The 15,932-nt window shown below is 43.4% G+C and overlaps 1 protein-coding gene across 1 annotated transcript in view; it reads left to right on the plus strand.

The window, feature by feature from the left end:
* Positions 1-794: 794 nt before the first annotated feature.
* Positions 795-15,932, plus strand: part of LOC132825430 (netrin-3-like) — a 185,374-nt gene continuing 170,236 nt past the window's right edge. The window contains exon 1 of the mRNA XM_060840691.1: positions 795-963. The gene's annotated coding sequence lies outside the window, so the exon portion shown is untranslated. The remainder of the gene's footprint in view (positions 964-15,932) is intronic.

Here is a 15,932-nt window from a genome sequence, read left to right on the forward strand (position 1 = left end):
TATATCCACAGGGACATTGGTTAAAACCAACTGAAAGCTGACATCTTTGTCTCTCCAGCACACCCTCATTGCTGATCCTCTGACAATGTAGCTCTGTCTCAATACTGATCTTCTGACAGTGTGGCACTCCCTCAAAACTGCTCCTCTGACAGGGTAGCACTCACTCAGTCCTAACCCCTGGTTGGTGTCGCCCTCCCCCAGTACTGCGTTGGAGTTTCACCTTGGATAATAGGCTGAGATCCTGGTGTGGGATTTGACTTCTTTCAGTTTGTTGGGAGGGCATTCCTCACTGTAGCACCGACGAGGCTTTCCATCGCTCGGTGTCTGTATAATGTAGCTGTGTGTCATACAATAGATGGAATGGATGCGATCTAGGGGCTATGTGTGAGGTACACTGGGAGGTGTGATCTGATATTGTTGCGGGTAAGATCCATTTCTATCAATCTGTTCATTAGCTCGACTTGTTTTTTTTAAGCTATTCACCACCTTCAGGCGACGGAGGGACCGGGATCCCGTGCCCCCGGCAGGTGTGTGTGCTCAGTCCCCGGGACTAAGCCACTGACTGTGCCGCTTCCCTACAATTCTCGGGTGTTTAGCTCGGGCTCTCGCTTCCTCCGCCCAGCTCGGTTTCAGGCTGCTGCGCTGGTTTGATGTTTTTTAAACCTGGTTCTCATTTGCTGGTTTGGCATCATCAGGCTTTCATATTATGGGTTATTTGAGTTCCTCCCCTCTTTAATTCCTTTAAAGCTGTGAAACATTAAGCACTTTGTGCTAGTCTCCGCCGCCCCGTTTGGTTTCGCTCTCTCGCCTCTGCCAGTCCCGCTCTCATTGGTTCCGCTGTCGCTGAGGAGGAACGGGGCAGAGGGAACCGGTTCGGCGGCCAGTGTCTCCCCGGCCAGAGGAGCGCCCAATGCCGCGGGAGGAGTGAGAACACAGCGGCTTCCCCTCTCAGTCCGGACTGCAGTAAGTTGCTTCATCCTGACTGTCTCCCGGTTAGGATGGTCCCAGCTCCCGGCTGCTCTCTCTCTCTCTGTAATAACATCTCCTGGACCTGCTACCTGTCCTCTCTTTCCCCCCACCCCCGCCTCTTGCTTCCTCTCTCTAACTTATTCTCGCGTTTGATCCCTGACCATTTACTCTCCCCTCAGCATCAGCTCTTTGTTTTCATCCCTTCCTCCCCGCATTCACAGTTATCCTGCTCTCTTTTTGTCTGGTACTCACTGAGACAGTCTGAGTGCCTGTCCCTCAGTCCTGCCTGCTTTCCTGTCATAACTCCCTCCCACACACACACACCCTCACTCTCTGGCTGCTCTCTGCCTGGTTGTGTCGTGCTGTCTGCGGGCTCCTTTATGAGGCAGGAGCTGGCGGTGTTGGCTCCTCTGTCCGCCCTACAGCCAGCCTGAGGACGGCACGGTGGATCGACTGAAGGCAAGATCGCCTCTTCCCGGGGAAGGGCCAGCAGCAGGTGCGGCTCCCGGAGGCCGGGAGGCAGAGTCCAGAGGAGCGACGTGACCCTACCCCGCCGCCCCCACCCCCAGTGAGGGGTCCCGGGGGATGGGGTGACCCGCCCCCAGTGAGGGGTCCCTGGGGATGGGGCGACCCGCCCCCAGTGAGGGGTCCCGGGGATGGGGTAACAGCTCCCAGTGAGGGGTCCCTGGGAATGGGGTGACCCGCCCCCAGTGAGGGGTCCCGGGGGATGGGGTGACCCGCCCCCAGTGAGGGGTCCCTGGGGATGGGGTGACCCAGCCCCCAGTGAGGGGTCCCGGGGGATGGGGTGACCCGCCCCCAGTGAGGGGTCCCGGGGGATGGGGTGACCAGCCCCCGGTGAGGGGTCCCGGGGGATGGGGTGACCCCGCCCCCCGTGAGGGGTCCCGGAGGATGGGGTGACCCGCCCCCAGTGAGGGGTCCCAGGAATGGAGTCAACCCCAATGAAGGTTCCCCTGCTTGTGGTCACTCCCAGACCCCACCCCAGTGAGGGTCCTGGAATGGGGTAACAACCCCCAGTGAGGGTCCAGGGGCAGGCCAAGGATTTCCCTTCCCCCCTCCACCCCACTCCAATAGTAAAGGTCCAGGTCTGGTGTTACCATCCCCTTCCCCACATCCATAGTGAGGGCCCTGGGTTAGCCTCACCCCACAGTGAGGGTCACTGTTGGCTTCACGCCCTCCAGGAAACGGCCATCAGTTGGCCTCACCTATTTTCTTGCTAATTCTTTATAATATTTTATGTTTATCTTTTACTTTCGAAAGCTCTCACTTAATGTGGGATTTGACCTTCTTTGCAGATGAGTCGCTCTCACGTTAATCTTGTGAAATAGTACAAACATGTTCCAGTTCTGCTCTTCCCTCTGCTTACACTGTGGATGAAGTATTCAATTTAGCCAGCATTTGATATTGAAGCCGCCCATTCTAACAGGAGTCACTGGTTCCATCCAGACTGCGATTCCTGGCTGGGACCTTCATTGCAGGCGCTTTATATCCCGGCCCTTCCTGCCTCACTCCTTTCATTCAACTATTTCAATGTTTTTGTCAAGTTTTCAATCACTCACTGTACATTTTAAAAATATTTACAGTTTGCTACAAGATGCTGAAGGTTCAAATTATTGTAATGGAAACTATTGAAATAAGACCATTGAAACACTGGAATTATAGTGAGTGACAAAGCTGAAATCCAAATTCTTCTTCCCAGTTAGAAAAACATCAGCTGAGAGTCATTTCTGAATCCTGAAATGTTAACTACTTACAAAACTGGCTAATTATTTGCTTACTGATACTTAGTCTGGATCCTACCAAAACCACTTGGCTCTAGACATGGTCCAAACAAAAGAGCTAAATTCTACAAAGGACAGTAGAAGTCCCTGACAACCAAGGAGCACTTGACTCCGTGTGACATCAAGAAGCCTGAGCAAAATTGAACCTTATGGGAATCGGAGGAAAAAAAAATATTCTGCACTGGTTGGAATCATAACCAGCTTAGAGTTAGATGGTTGTGGTTATAGATGGCCAATCTTCTCAGTCCCAAAACATCCATGCAAGTGTTCCACAGGGGGATGGTGGCTTAGAACCAACCATCTTCATCTGCTTCATTAATGACCCTTCCTCTGATAAAATCAGAAGGGAGGATGTTCGATGGTTGCACAATGTTCTGTGGCATTCATAACTCTTCCAATATTGAAGTATCCCATGTCCACAAGCAGCAAGACCTGGACAACATCCACGGTTGATCTGACAATTGGCAAGTAACATTTGTTCCACACTAGGCAAGTGCTAGACATCTCCAACAAGATAAAGTCTATTACAAAATAAAGTAATACCCCTTGGCATTCAATGATATTGCCATCACTGAATATCTTACTAGCAACATCTTGATGTTACATTTGACCAGAAACTTATCTGGACCAGCTATTTTAATAATGTGACTGCAAAAACTGGTCAGACACTGAAAGTTTTACATTGAGTACTTTTCCAAAGCCTACCTACCATCTCCAAAGCAGAAGTCAATGATGGAATGCTCTTTGTTTGCCTGGATGGATGCAATTTCAAAAATACTTGAACAGCAGTGCAGTCTTAAGAAACCTACTTGATTGGTACTCCATCCTTCACCTTAACTGTTTAGTCACTCTACCATCCAGTGAACAATGGCAGCAGAGTTGATAAATTTAATAAACTCTTTACAAGTACTTGACAAGATTGCTTTGATAGTATCTTGAAAAAATGTGTCTTTCTTACCTAAAAGGACTTTCAGCAGATAAATGGGAACACCATCACCTGCAAATTTCCTTCCAAGCCCACCAGCATCAGCTGGAATATCGTTACATCTTCCAGTTACTCCCTCTCAAATTGCAGAGTAAATTCTATCATATTATGATCACTGCTTCCTAAGGGTTTCTTCACCTTAAGCTCCCTTATCAAGTCTGCCTCATTGCACATCACTAAATCCAGAATTGCCTGTTCCCTTGCGGGCTCCAGAAAGTCATCCTGTAGACATTCCACAAATTTCTTTTCTTGTAATCTACTACCAATCCTTGCCTCATTTGCACATCGCTCTCAAACTATACAGTGAATCTGAAATGGGGCAGAGATTGCTGGGGGAGTCTTGGCAGGTCAGGCAGTGCCTGTGGAGGGAGGTCAGAGTTGGCATTTCAGGATCAGTGACCAATGGATCCTGCCGGACCTGCTGGGGTTCTCCAGCAATCTCTGCTTTTGCTGATTTTCAATCTATGCCCTGTCATCCCTTTCTCTTTTATGAGCAGAAACAGCTTCTACTGTTTATTCTATCTACCCCACTATTGCTTTTGAAAACCTTGATCGGATCTACTCTGACCCTTTTCTCTCTAAGGCTATTGTTTTCAATGTCTTCAATCCTCATAATTTTGTCTGGTGACACACCCCAGGACCTTGCCATTGGGCATGTGGATCCTGTTCTGGTTTACCTTTCTGGTGTACAGCACATCGCATTTGGCTGGGTTGGGTTCCATTTGCATTCCTTGGTTCATTGACCCATCTGATCAGGGTCGTTTTGCGCTTTGTGGGAACTAGCCATTTGGATACAAAATTGTCTCAAAGGTAGGAAACAGATGGTGGCAGGGAAGATTGCTGGTCACATGCTTCCAGTCTGAAGGACAATGTGCCGCAACGATTGGTGTTGGATTCACTGTTGTTTGACATTTATATAAATGATTTGGATGTGAATATAGGTGGTATAGTTAGTAAGTTTGCAGATGACACCAAGATTGGTGGTGGACAGCGAAGAAGTTTACCCGGAGTGCAGTGGGATCTTGATCGTGCTGAGGAGTGGTGGGTGGTGTTTGGTCTGGAAAGATGTGTGGTGCAGGATTTTGATGGGTGTGGGGTGGGGTGAGACTTGTGCACTTGCTAGTGGAGTCCTGGGGAGAGTTGCCAAACAAAGAGACCTTGGAGTGCAGGTTCATAGTTCCTTGGAAGTGCAGTTGCAGATAGACAGGATAGTGAAGAAGGTGTTTGGTACACTTATTGGCCAGTGCATTAAATACAGGAGATGGGAAGTCATGTTGTGGCTTTGCAGGACACTGGTTAGGCTATGTTTGGAATACTGCATTCAGTTCTGGTCTCCCTGACACGGGAAGGATGTTGATAAACTTCAAAGAGTTCAGAGACTTTTTTTAAAAATTCATTTACGGGATGAGGGCATTGCTGACCAAGCCAGCATTTATTCCCCAAAGTGAAGCTAAGAGTCAACCACATTGCTGCGGCTCTAGAGGCACATTTAAACCAGACAGAGTAAGGATGGTAGATTCCTTCTCTAAGGAACATTAGTGAACCAGATGGGTTTTTTCCCAACAATTAGTAATGGATTCACAGCCATCATTACACTCTTTCTTCCAGATTTTACTGAGTTCAAATTACACCATCTGCCATGGTGGGAGTTGAAGCCGGGTCCCCAGAACATTGCCTGGGTCTCTGGGTTAACAATCTAGTGCTAATACCACTGGGCCATTGCCTCTCCACTTACAGGGACATTACTAGGAGAAAGTGAGGACTTACAGGGATATTACCCAAGCCGAAGGGTTTGAACTACAGGGAGAGGCTGAATAAACTTTTTTCCGTGGAACGTCGGAGGCTGAGGGGTGATGTTATAGAGGTTAATAAAATCATGAGGGGCATGGATAGGGTGAATAGTGAAGGTTTTTTCCCCCAGGGTAGAGGAGTCCAAAACTAGAGGGCGTAGGTTTAAGTTGAAAGGTTTAAAAGTGATCTAAGGTACATTTTTTCATGCAGAACCTGGTGCATGCATGTATGGAATGAACTGCCAAGATTTAGAAGGCTTCTGGGTAAATATATGAATAGGAAGGGTTTAGAGGGATGTGGGCCAAATGCTAGCAAATGGAACTTGATTTATTTAGAGTATCTGGTTGGAATGGACGAGTTGGATTGAAGAGTCTGTTTCTGTGCTGTATATCAGTGTGACTCTACTTGGTCTACAAATATATGACTATATCGTCATAGTCACTGTGCCAAATTCCAGCCACACACACCTGAATAACAACTGGCTGTACCTCAACACCTGTAGATTAAAGCAATTCAATGACCACTTTCTCAAGAGCATTTAGGGATAATCAATAAATCATGATCTTACTATTGATGCTCACATTCCAAGAGTAAATAAGAAGTATCTTACGGTGAGACTATCCGACATTGCCTAGAACGCGCCTGGCCTCCTGTGCCTAGAACGCGCCTGGCCTCCTGTGCCTACAATTATTGATTCGGTGAAAGAAAAAAGTTTTTAAAAGTACCTGTAGATAAATAAATCTGTTTTAAGATGCTCAGAAGCATTTGAATCAGTGAAATATTTTCAAAGTTTAGTCACAGTTGTACAGAAGACCATGTAACAGCCAATTTATTCACAACCAGTTCCCACAAACAATGTTATAATGATTAGCCAACTGTTTTAGGACATTTTAGTTAAGGCATAAAGATTAGCTCTAGAACACTGGGGATAACCCTTCTACTCTTCTTCAGAATCATATTGTGGAATATGTTGTGGCCATTTTGCAGAGGAGACAGGACCTCTGTTAAATATTTCATTAGAATGATGCCACTTTATAGCTAGCAGTCTGTCCGTTCTCTCCCCTCATTACTGCCCCTTCAACAGTAAAGCGCTCGCTCTGTACTTACACTCCAACATTGTAACACTCCCTCAGCATTAACTCATCAACTCAATCTTTATCCTCAGCATCTTCAACTCTGGATGGATAACAAATGCTGGCCCAGCCAGGGCTGCCCTCTTTCCATATCTGAATAAAAGCTTCATTGAGCTCCAATAGAGCTATTTAAAATTATGAAATGTTTTGAAAAAGTGAATACAGAGAATGTTTTCTCTTGTAAGGAAGAATATAACTATTGGCCACCAATATTAGTGTTCAAGAAATTCAGTAGAGCACTTAGAAGAAACATCTTTATCCAAAAAGTGGTATGAATGTGGAACTCAGCCACACAGGGAGTAGTTGAAGTAACAGAATGGATGTATTTATGATGAAACTACACAAACTAAGAAATAAAGGAAAATAGAGACCCATCATTCCATTGTTTCTCATCTAAATCAATAGAATCAATGTGAAGATGATTGAGTGGAGCATAAACATTGGCACTGACTGCTAAATTTCTACTGCAATGTTCCTTCTACAGTACAATGCTCCCTCAGCACTGCACTGAAGAGTTTACTCGGTTCACACGCTCACTTGACTACGCTTTCTTTGTATGATCAGTTAAATTAGTTATTATGTGCTTTGGTTGTGTGATCGCAGTTTGATTAGCAATGGCTTTCTTGAATCATAGATGAATAGTGATTACTTAGGTGTGATTGAAGAAGATATCCTATAGATTTGTGTCTACCAGAGGATGTCAAGGTCATCAGGACAGGGTGAGAGAAAAAAGAAAAAGATTACAGATTATGTAACAATGGAATTGTGATCGACCTTGTAATGGGTGGCATGGTGGCACAGCAATTAGCACTGCTGCCTCATAGCATCAGTGACCCAGGTTCAATTCCTGCCTCAAGCGACTCTCTGTGTGGAGTTTGCACATTCTCCCCGTGTCTGCGTGGGTTTCCTCTGGGTGCTCTGGTTTCGTCCCACAATCCAAAAATGTGCAGGTCAGGTGAATTGGCTATGGTAAATTGCCTGTAGTGTTAGGTGAAAGGGGAATGGGTCTAGGTGGGTTGCAGGTCGTGTGGGCTTGTTGGGCCGAAGGACCTGTTTCCACACTGTAAGTAATCTAATCTAAAACAGGATAAGGAATCTGAAGGTGTCAGTTTCTAAATGTTGTTAAATTGTTTTAAATAATTTACCCAGTAACATTTTGTCAAGCACTCAAGCGAACATTTTCACATGTATTGAATGTAGATATCTGACTGTGTAGGGCTTCTGTTTCTGAGATGCATCGCATTCGGCTTTCAACAAAACGGAGAGGGTTTCTTAAAGTAATACTAGACAAAACTTTTACCAGGGTGGGAAGGGGAGCAGAATTTGTGTGTGCTCTTAATTATTTCCCTACTGTGATTCTGGTTCACTTGTTCACACAATTATTTTCTCTTTAACACATACACACACATTTTCAAATTTGTACACAACTCACAGGCATACTACGTCTTACACGGATTTATGGAAAATGACTAATCTTAATGCAGTGAGCATGGATTTGGTCAGGGTAAAACTGAACCAAGGTATGATAGGAAAACTGTAACGGGCTAGATATGTTCCATTACGAAAGAAAGCTCGGGCTTCTTGGATGATTAGGAAATCAGAGGATATCATGAAACAAAAAGAAGTGGATCTATGACACATAACTGATGAGTTCTTCAAGTGAGAACCTGGTCAAGTACACTAACTGGAGAGGTAAAGTCAAGAGGAAAATACAATAGGCATGAAAGAAAATGAGCAAATAATTTCAGTATTCATAAAAGGGAACCCTAGAAGCTTCCACCACCATATAAATATCAAATGGGTAATAACAGGAGGGATGGAGGCTGTCAAAAGAGAAAACAATATAATTGTTCGTGGTGCAGAACAATGTTAGAATATTTAATATATTGCTGATTACTAAGGAAGATAGAACTGACAGGGAATCTATGGAAATGGAGATGGTAGAGGTAATGAATGGGGGAAATTCTTAGGTACGATGTACTGGCAAAGTGAATAGCTTGTATCTCTGCTACCCTGGAATGGAGATTGTGAAAGAGCTTTCCATAACATTCCAATCTTTTCTGGATTTGGAAAAGGTAACAGGGAATTGAACAGTGGCAAATGTGACATGCTTGTTCAAGAGACGCATTTCCAGACATTACACCAAAAAAATCTAAAGAAGTGAGGTTGCTGAAAAGGGTCACTGGACCAGAAACATTAACTCTGCTTTCTCTGCATAGATAATGCTGGGCCTGCAGAATTTTTCCAGCAATTTCTGTTTTTGGTCTCAGTCACTATAGTTTGGCCAATTTAACATGAGTGGTCCATAACGCTTTAAAAATAATAAGCAGGAAAAAACAATCAACAGGCAGTTGAGGTTTGAGTTAACTAATAAGTCAGTGTGGATTTACAAAAGGCAGAATGTAGTTGAGCATTCTAACTGAACATTTTGATGAGATAAAAGAGAAAGTGGATGAAGGAAGTGCAGTGGATGCTATGTCAAATGTGTTGTTAAAATCCATACGTGAAGTACTAACTTTAAAAGAGGCTCAGCAATAGGAGGGTGAATGTCAGTTCAGTTAAAAGACATGACTCTAGGACAGAAGAGCAATGATAAACGTTTGTATTTCTGATTGCAGGATGATGAACAAAGCACAGTGTTTGGACCAAGTTTCTTATTTAAATAAATAGTTTCAATATTGAAAGATGGAGTAAATTTTCAAGATATGCTAATGATGCCAACCTTAAAGGTGTGGCAGACACTGATGATCATATGCTACTAGAAAAGGCAGATAAGTGGCAGATGGAATTTATAGAAAAGTGTGAGATGGTGAAATTTGTTAGAGATAGGGAGATGTAATATAGGTTCAGTGGCCTAGCTCTAAACATTGTTCAAGGGCAGAGGAACCTTTAGGTCATGCATGTAAATCTTAGAAAGCAGAAGAGCACATGGAGAGTAGTCAGTAATATGTACAGAATGGTGGGTTCATTAATTGAGATAGTAAGTAAAAATGTAGGGTTGATAAGATTAATCTTCATAAAACTCTGGTTGGGGCTCCACTAGAGTATTGTGGCCAATTCTATCAGAACTTTGGGAAGGTCCTAGAGAAGGTACAGAGAGGAGTCACCAGACTTGTCCCAGATTTGGACGGAGAAGCTAGATTTGTCCTCCTTGGAGCAAAGGGTACTTTGGAGAGAATAGTTAGAGGTCTGTAAGATTATTTCAGATTTGATAAGGTAGATCAAGATAAATGATTCCTACTTGCTGATAGCCCAAAGAGTAGGGAACAGATGTAAGGTTTTTGTTAGAGGTGCAAGGGATAAGTAAGGAAGAACTTTGGAATGTCTTGTCTTTCAGGGTGGCAGAGGGAAGATGATTGATGCTTTCAAAAGGAAATTGGATGGGCACCTGATGGAATCAAACTTGTAGGGCAAAGAAGACAGAATGGAAGAACAGAATGGAACTGATTGCTTTATACAGAGTTGCATTGAATTAATGGACAGAATGGCCTCCTTCCATGTTGTAATAACTCTCTGAATTGATGACACCATTGTGCTTTGTTCATGCATTTACTAGTCACTAAGTCTTCAAGTTATCCTAATAACCTTAAACTTATGCTTACTAATCCTTTTTATCTCACTGCCTATTTTATGAAACTCTAGTAATAACAATTTGTTTACTTACTTCTCAACCTATTCTTCAGCTGTGATTTTCAGACAGCAGTATTGGGCGATAAATGTAGCAGACCAAATCCCAGTCAAATACAATGCCTCCTTCCCTCATGCCAAATTATTCACTCTTTCTAGAAGAATAGTGACTAGACTTTAGAACCCTAGTTGATTTTCCACTTTATACCTCGCAGCACTCCAGTCCTAAGATATTGTATTCCATGCTCAACAATAGGAACTGACACTTTTCATGATTTCTGTTGTTCAATGCATGACTTTAAACATTTCAACTTGCCCTCAACCTCACTGATTTTACTTTGTTACTGTTTGAGAACTGTGTATAATTTCAGTTGGGTTAGTGCGCTAGTTTCGAGTCTGTTTAGCTTCAGTCAGCTTTGCACATCTGGAATAACTTCATATTAAAAAAAACTTTTCTTAAAATGCATAGCTCAGGATCTAGTGCCATAGAGGCAGGAAAGCAATCACCTTATTTGTGTAGGAACAACAGAGAGGGAGCACTGTTCCAGGGAGGAGAAACAGAGTAATATCTGTGAGGCAGATTCTGTTGGAATTACCGCACCGCAGGAGGTGGAGGAATGCCTGCAACAGTAGATTTGCAGGAATACCTGGGACAAAGGTTATGGAGGAATACTTGTGACCACAGAATCTGCAGTGTAAACATGTAATTTAGACAGAAAAATTGAATTATGTCAATGCGATCACAAAGTGATCTTTTTATCTCGCCTATCTGTCTCTCCCTGTCTGTGTCTCTTTCTATTTCTCAACTTCTATCTGCCCCGCTTTCTTTCTTTCTCCCATCCCTATTTTTAATTTTTTGATTGAGTTCTCATATTAATGATCTAGATTTGGGTGTAGAGGGCATGATTAAAAAATTTGCAGATTACACAAATTTAAAAGTAGGGTATTAAGAACTGTTCGGAGTTTACTTTAGTGATAAGAGATCAAGTGGACATGGATAGGCTGATGGAATAGGCAACAAAAACAAATTGCTGGAGAAACTCAGCAGGTCTGGCAGCATCTGGGCGGCATGATGGCACAGTGGTTAGCACTGCTGCCTCACAGCGCCAGAGACCCGGGTTCCATTCCCGCCTTGGGCAACTGTCTGTGTGGAGTTTGCACGTTCTCCCTGTGTCTGTATGGGTTTCCTCCGGGTGCTCTGGTTTCCTCCCACAGTCCAAAGATGTGCAGGTCGGGTGAATTGGCCATGCTAAATTGCCCGTAGTATTAGGTGAGGGCGTAAATGTAGGGGAATGGGTCTGGATGGGTTGCTCTTTGGAGGGTCGGTGTGGACTTGTTGGGCCGAAGGGCCTGTTTCCGCACTGAATTCTGAAGGAGGATTTGAATTATAGGGCTGAATAGGCTGGAGCTTTTATCCTTGGAGGCTGAGGGGTGACATTTTAGAGGTTATAAAATCATGAGGGGCCTGGATAAGGTGAATAGACAAGATCTTTTTCCTCGTGTGGGGGAGTCAAAGACTAGAAGGCATAGGTTTAAGATGTGAGAGGAAAGACTTAAAAAGATCCTGAGGGGTAATGTTTTCATGCAGACCGTAATGTGTGTATTGAACAAGCTGCCAGAAGAAATGAGGGGTACAAACACAACATTTAAAAGGCATCTGGATGGGTAAATGAATAGGAAGGGTTTAAAGGGATATGGGCCGAGTGCTAGCAAATGGGACTAGGTCAGTTTGGGATCTGGTCAGCGCTGACAGGTGGGACTGAAGGGTTTGTTTCTGTGTTATATGACTATGATTCTAAGGCTCACTGGATTTGAAACATTAACCCTCCCAGGCCTGCTGAGTTTCTCCAACAAATTTTGTTTTTATTTCAGATCTTCAGCATCTGCAGTTCTTTATTTCATTTTAGTAGTGGAAAAGGCAGGTGTATAGAAGATGAAGTTTAATTTAAGGAAATGTGCAATGATTAACTTTAATAGGTGCAATAAGGACAGACAGGTTACAATTCTGAAGGACTGAAATGAAGAAGACTTTGGGTAAAATGTGCACAAATTATTGAAATTTGCAGGTTGGTGGACAAAACACAATAAAAATAAAATTGGTATCCAGGGCTTTCGTGATGATGAAAGTTTATAAAACATTTGTTCAATTTTGGCTGAAATATTGCATCCAATTCTGAGTACCTCACTTTAGAAAGGATATTAAAGTTTTAAAGGGAATGCAGGAAAGATTTACAAGAATTTTTCCAGGGATTAGAGACTTCAATTGCGGACATAGATTAAAGAAACTGAAGTTGTTCCCCTGAGAAAAGAAAGGGTTTAGTAATTTGATAAAGCAGTTAAAATCATGAGGAGTCTAAACAGTGTAAATAACAAGAAATTGTACTATTGAGTGGAAGGGTTGAGAACTAGAAAACACTGATTTATGGTGATTGATAAAAGAACTAATTCAAAACTTTCTCATGCAGTGAATTGTTAGGATCTGGACTATATGTCCTGACTGAGTGTAGTGTAGACAGACTAAGTCATGAGTTTTAAATGGGAATTGAATGATTAATTATCTGAAGAAAAAAAATACAGGACTCCAGGGAAAGGGCAGGGGAATAAGACTAAGTCAGTTACTCTTGCAAAGTAACTCCATTGACATAATGGGCTGAATGGCCTCCTTCTGTGCTATAACCATTCCACAATTCTATTATTCTCTGATTTTTGAACCTTTCTTTGCTAAATCTAGGAGCTTGGTCTTCCTGACATAATTCTCACTCTAAAAATTGATTTGGTGCCTTTTTTTGTGTTGGTGTGCCTGTTGCTGAAAGTGTGTTAGTGCTGAGGATTGGAACATGTCTCTGTTACGGGTTGGCATAGGAGTCTGTAGGCACTGCATCATAAAGTTATTGCCATGGGACATTTCTATGAGGCTGTTTTTGTGTGTCTAGCATTGTTTATTTCTGTTGCACCTGGAGGACCGTCAGTTTCCAATCATCCTAATGCACAAAGGTGGATAAATCCTCAGGAGCTGATCAGGTGTACCACAGAACTCTGTAGGAAGCTAGGGAAGTGATTCCTGGGACCCCTGCTGAGATATTTGTAGCATCAATAATACCAGGTGAGGCACTCTAAGACTGGAAATTGGCTTTAAGAAGGGTGGTAAGGAAAAGCCAGGGAACTATAGACCAGTGAGCCTGACGTCAGTGGTGGGCAAGTTGTTGGAGGGAATCCTGAGGGGCAGGATGTACAAGTATTTGTAAAGGAAAGGACTGATTAGGATAGTCAACATGGCTTTGTGTATGGGAAATCATGTCTCATGAATTTGATTGAATTTTTTGAAGAAAAACAAAGAGGATTGATGAGGGCAGAGTAGTAGATGTGATCTATATGGACTTTAGTAAGACGTTCGACAAGGTTCCCCATGGGAGACTGGTTAGCAAGGTTAGGTCTCATGGAATACAGGGATAAATAGCCATTTGGATACAGAACTGGCTCGAAGGTAGAAGACAGAGGATGGTGGTAGAGGGTTGTTTTTCAGATTAGAGGCTTGTGACCAATGGAGTGCCACAAGGGTCAGTGTTGGGTCCACTACTTTTCATCATTTATATAAATGATTTGGATGTGAGCGTAAGAGGTATAGTCAGTAAGTTTGCAAATGACACCAAAATTGGAGGTATAGTGGACAACGAAGAAGATTACCTCAGATTACAATGGGATCTTGATCAGATGGGCCAATGGACTGAGGAATGGATGATGGAGTTTAATTTAGATAAATGTGAGGTGCTGCATTTTGGGAAAGCAAATTTTAGCAGGATTTATACACTTAATGGTAAGGTCCGAGGGAGTGTTGCTGAACAAAGAGACCTTGGAGTGCAGGTTCATAGGATAGTGAAGAGGGTGTTTGGTATGCTTTCGTTTATTGGTCACAGTATTGAGTACAGGAGTTGGAATGTCATGCTGTGGCTGTGCAGGACATTAGTTCAGCCACCTTTGGAATATTGCATACAATTCTGGTCTCCTTCCTGTTGGAAGGATGTTGTGAAACTTGAAAGGGTTCAGAAAAGATTGAGAAGGATGTTGCTAGTGTTGGAGGATTTGAGCTATAGGGAGAGGTTGAATAGGCTAGGGCTATTTTCCCTGTTGGAGGCTGAGGGATGACCTTATAGAGGTTTATAAAATCATGAGGGGCATGGATAGGATAAATAGACAAGGTCTTTTCCCTGGGATGGCAGAGTTCAGAACTAGAGGGCATAGGTTTAGAGTGAGAGGAGAAAGATATAAAAGAGACCTAAGGTGCGGATTTTTCAGGCAGAGTGTGGTACATATATGAAATGAGCTGCCAGAGGAACTGGTGGAGGCTGGTACAATGCGACATTTAAAAAGCATCTGGATGGGTATATGAATAAGGGTTTGGAAGGATCTGGGCCAGGTGCTGGCAAGTGGGACTAGTTGGGATATGTGATCGGCACGGAGGAGATGGACCGAAGGGTTTGTTTCTGTGCTGTACATCTCTGTGACTCTATGACTGAATTGTGTTTCAAATTTTAATATCAATGATAATGTGAGTTTTTACTTCATTGACATTGAGTTGAAACTGTCTGAAGCTCTCTCACGTTTCACTGTAAAAATCATCAGGGTGGGCGGCAGATTTGGAGCTCCAGAGGCAACGCCGTTATCAGCACAACATAAAAGATGATTCAATAACAGGCTGCTGTTTTGAATCTGGGCTGGATATACACAACAGAAGTAGTGAGTCTGTAACAAAAATGACCCATTAACTTGAACCACTATTTTTCTCAAAAAGGTTGATTTAGGCCTCCATCTTCATCATGTAGTTTAGTTATTTTGCTCTTAAAACCATAAGACATAGGACCATTTGTTCCATTATGACTGATCTGATAATCCTTAATTCCTTGTTGTGGTTCTGTTCGTTGAGCTGGGAATTTGTGTTGCAGAAGTTTCATCCCCTGTCTAGGTGACATCCTCAGTGCTTGGGAGCCTCCTGTGAAGCGCTTCTGTGACGTTTCCTCCAGCATTTGTAGTGGTTTGAATCTGCCGCTTCCGGTTGTCAGTTCCAGCTGTCCGTTGCAGTGGTCGGTATATTGGGTCCAGGTCAATGTGCTTAATGATTGAATCTGTGGAGGAGTGCCATGCCTCTAGGAATTCCCTGGCTGTTCTCTGTTTGGCTTGTCCTATAATAGTAGTGTTGTTCCAGTCGAATTCATGTTGCTTGTCATCTGCGTGTGTGGCTACTAAGGATAGCTGGTCGTGTTGTTTCGTGGCAAATTCAATCAATAAGCACATCGACCTGGACCCAGTATACCGACCCCTGCAATGGACAGCTGAAACTGACAACCGGAAGCGGCAGATTCAAACCACTACAAATGCCAGAGGAAACATCACAGAAGCGCTTCACAGGAGGCTCCCAAGCACTGAGGATGCCACGTAGACAGGGGACGAAACGTCTGCAACACAAATTCCTAGCTCGGCGAACAGAACCACAACAACGAGCACCCGAGCTACAAATCTTCTCCCAAACTTTGAATCCTTAACTCCCTTTTTTGTGCTTTTTCCTTATAATCATGATTTCCTTATTGATTAAAAATTTGTCTGTCTCAGCCTTCAATATACACAACAAACTCC

Source organism: Hemiscyllium ocellatum, chromosome 20, assembly GCF_020745735.1.
Source record: "Hemiscyllium ocellatum isolate sHemOce1 chromosome 20, sHemOce1.pat.X.cur, whole genome shotgun sequence".
Taxonomy (NCBI): domain Eukaryota; kingdom Metazoa; phylum Chordata; class Chondrichthyes; order Orectolobiformes; family Hemiscylliidae; genus Hemiscyllium; species Hemiscyllium ocellatum.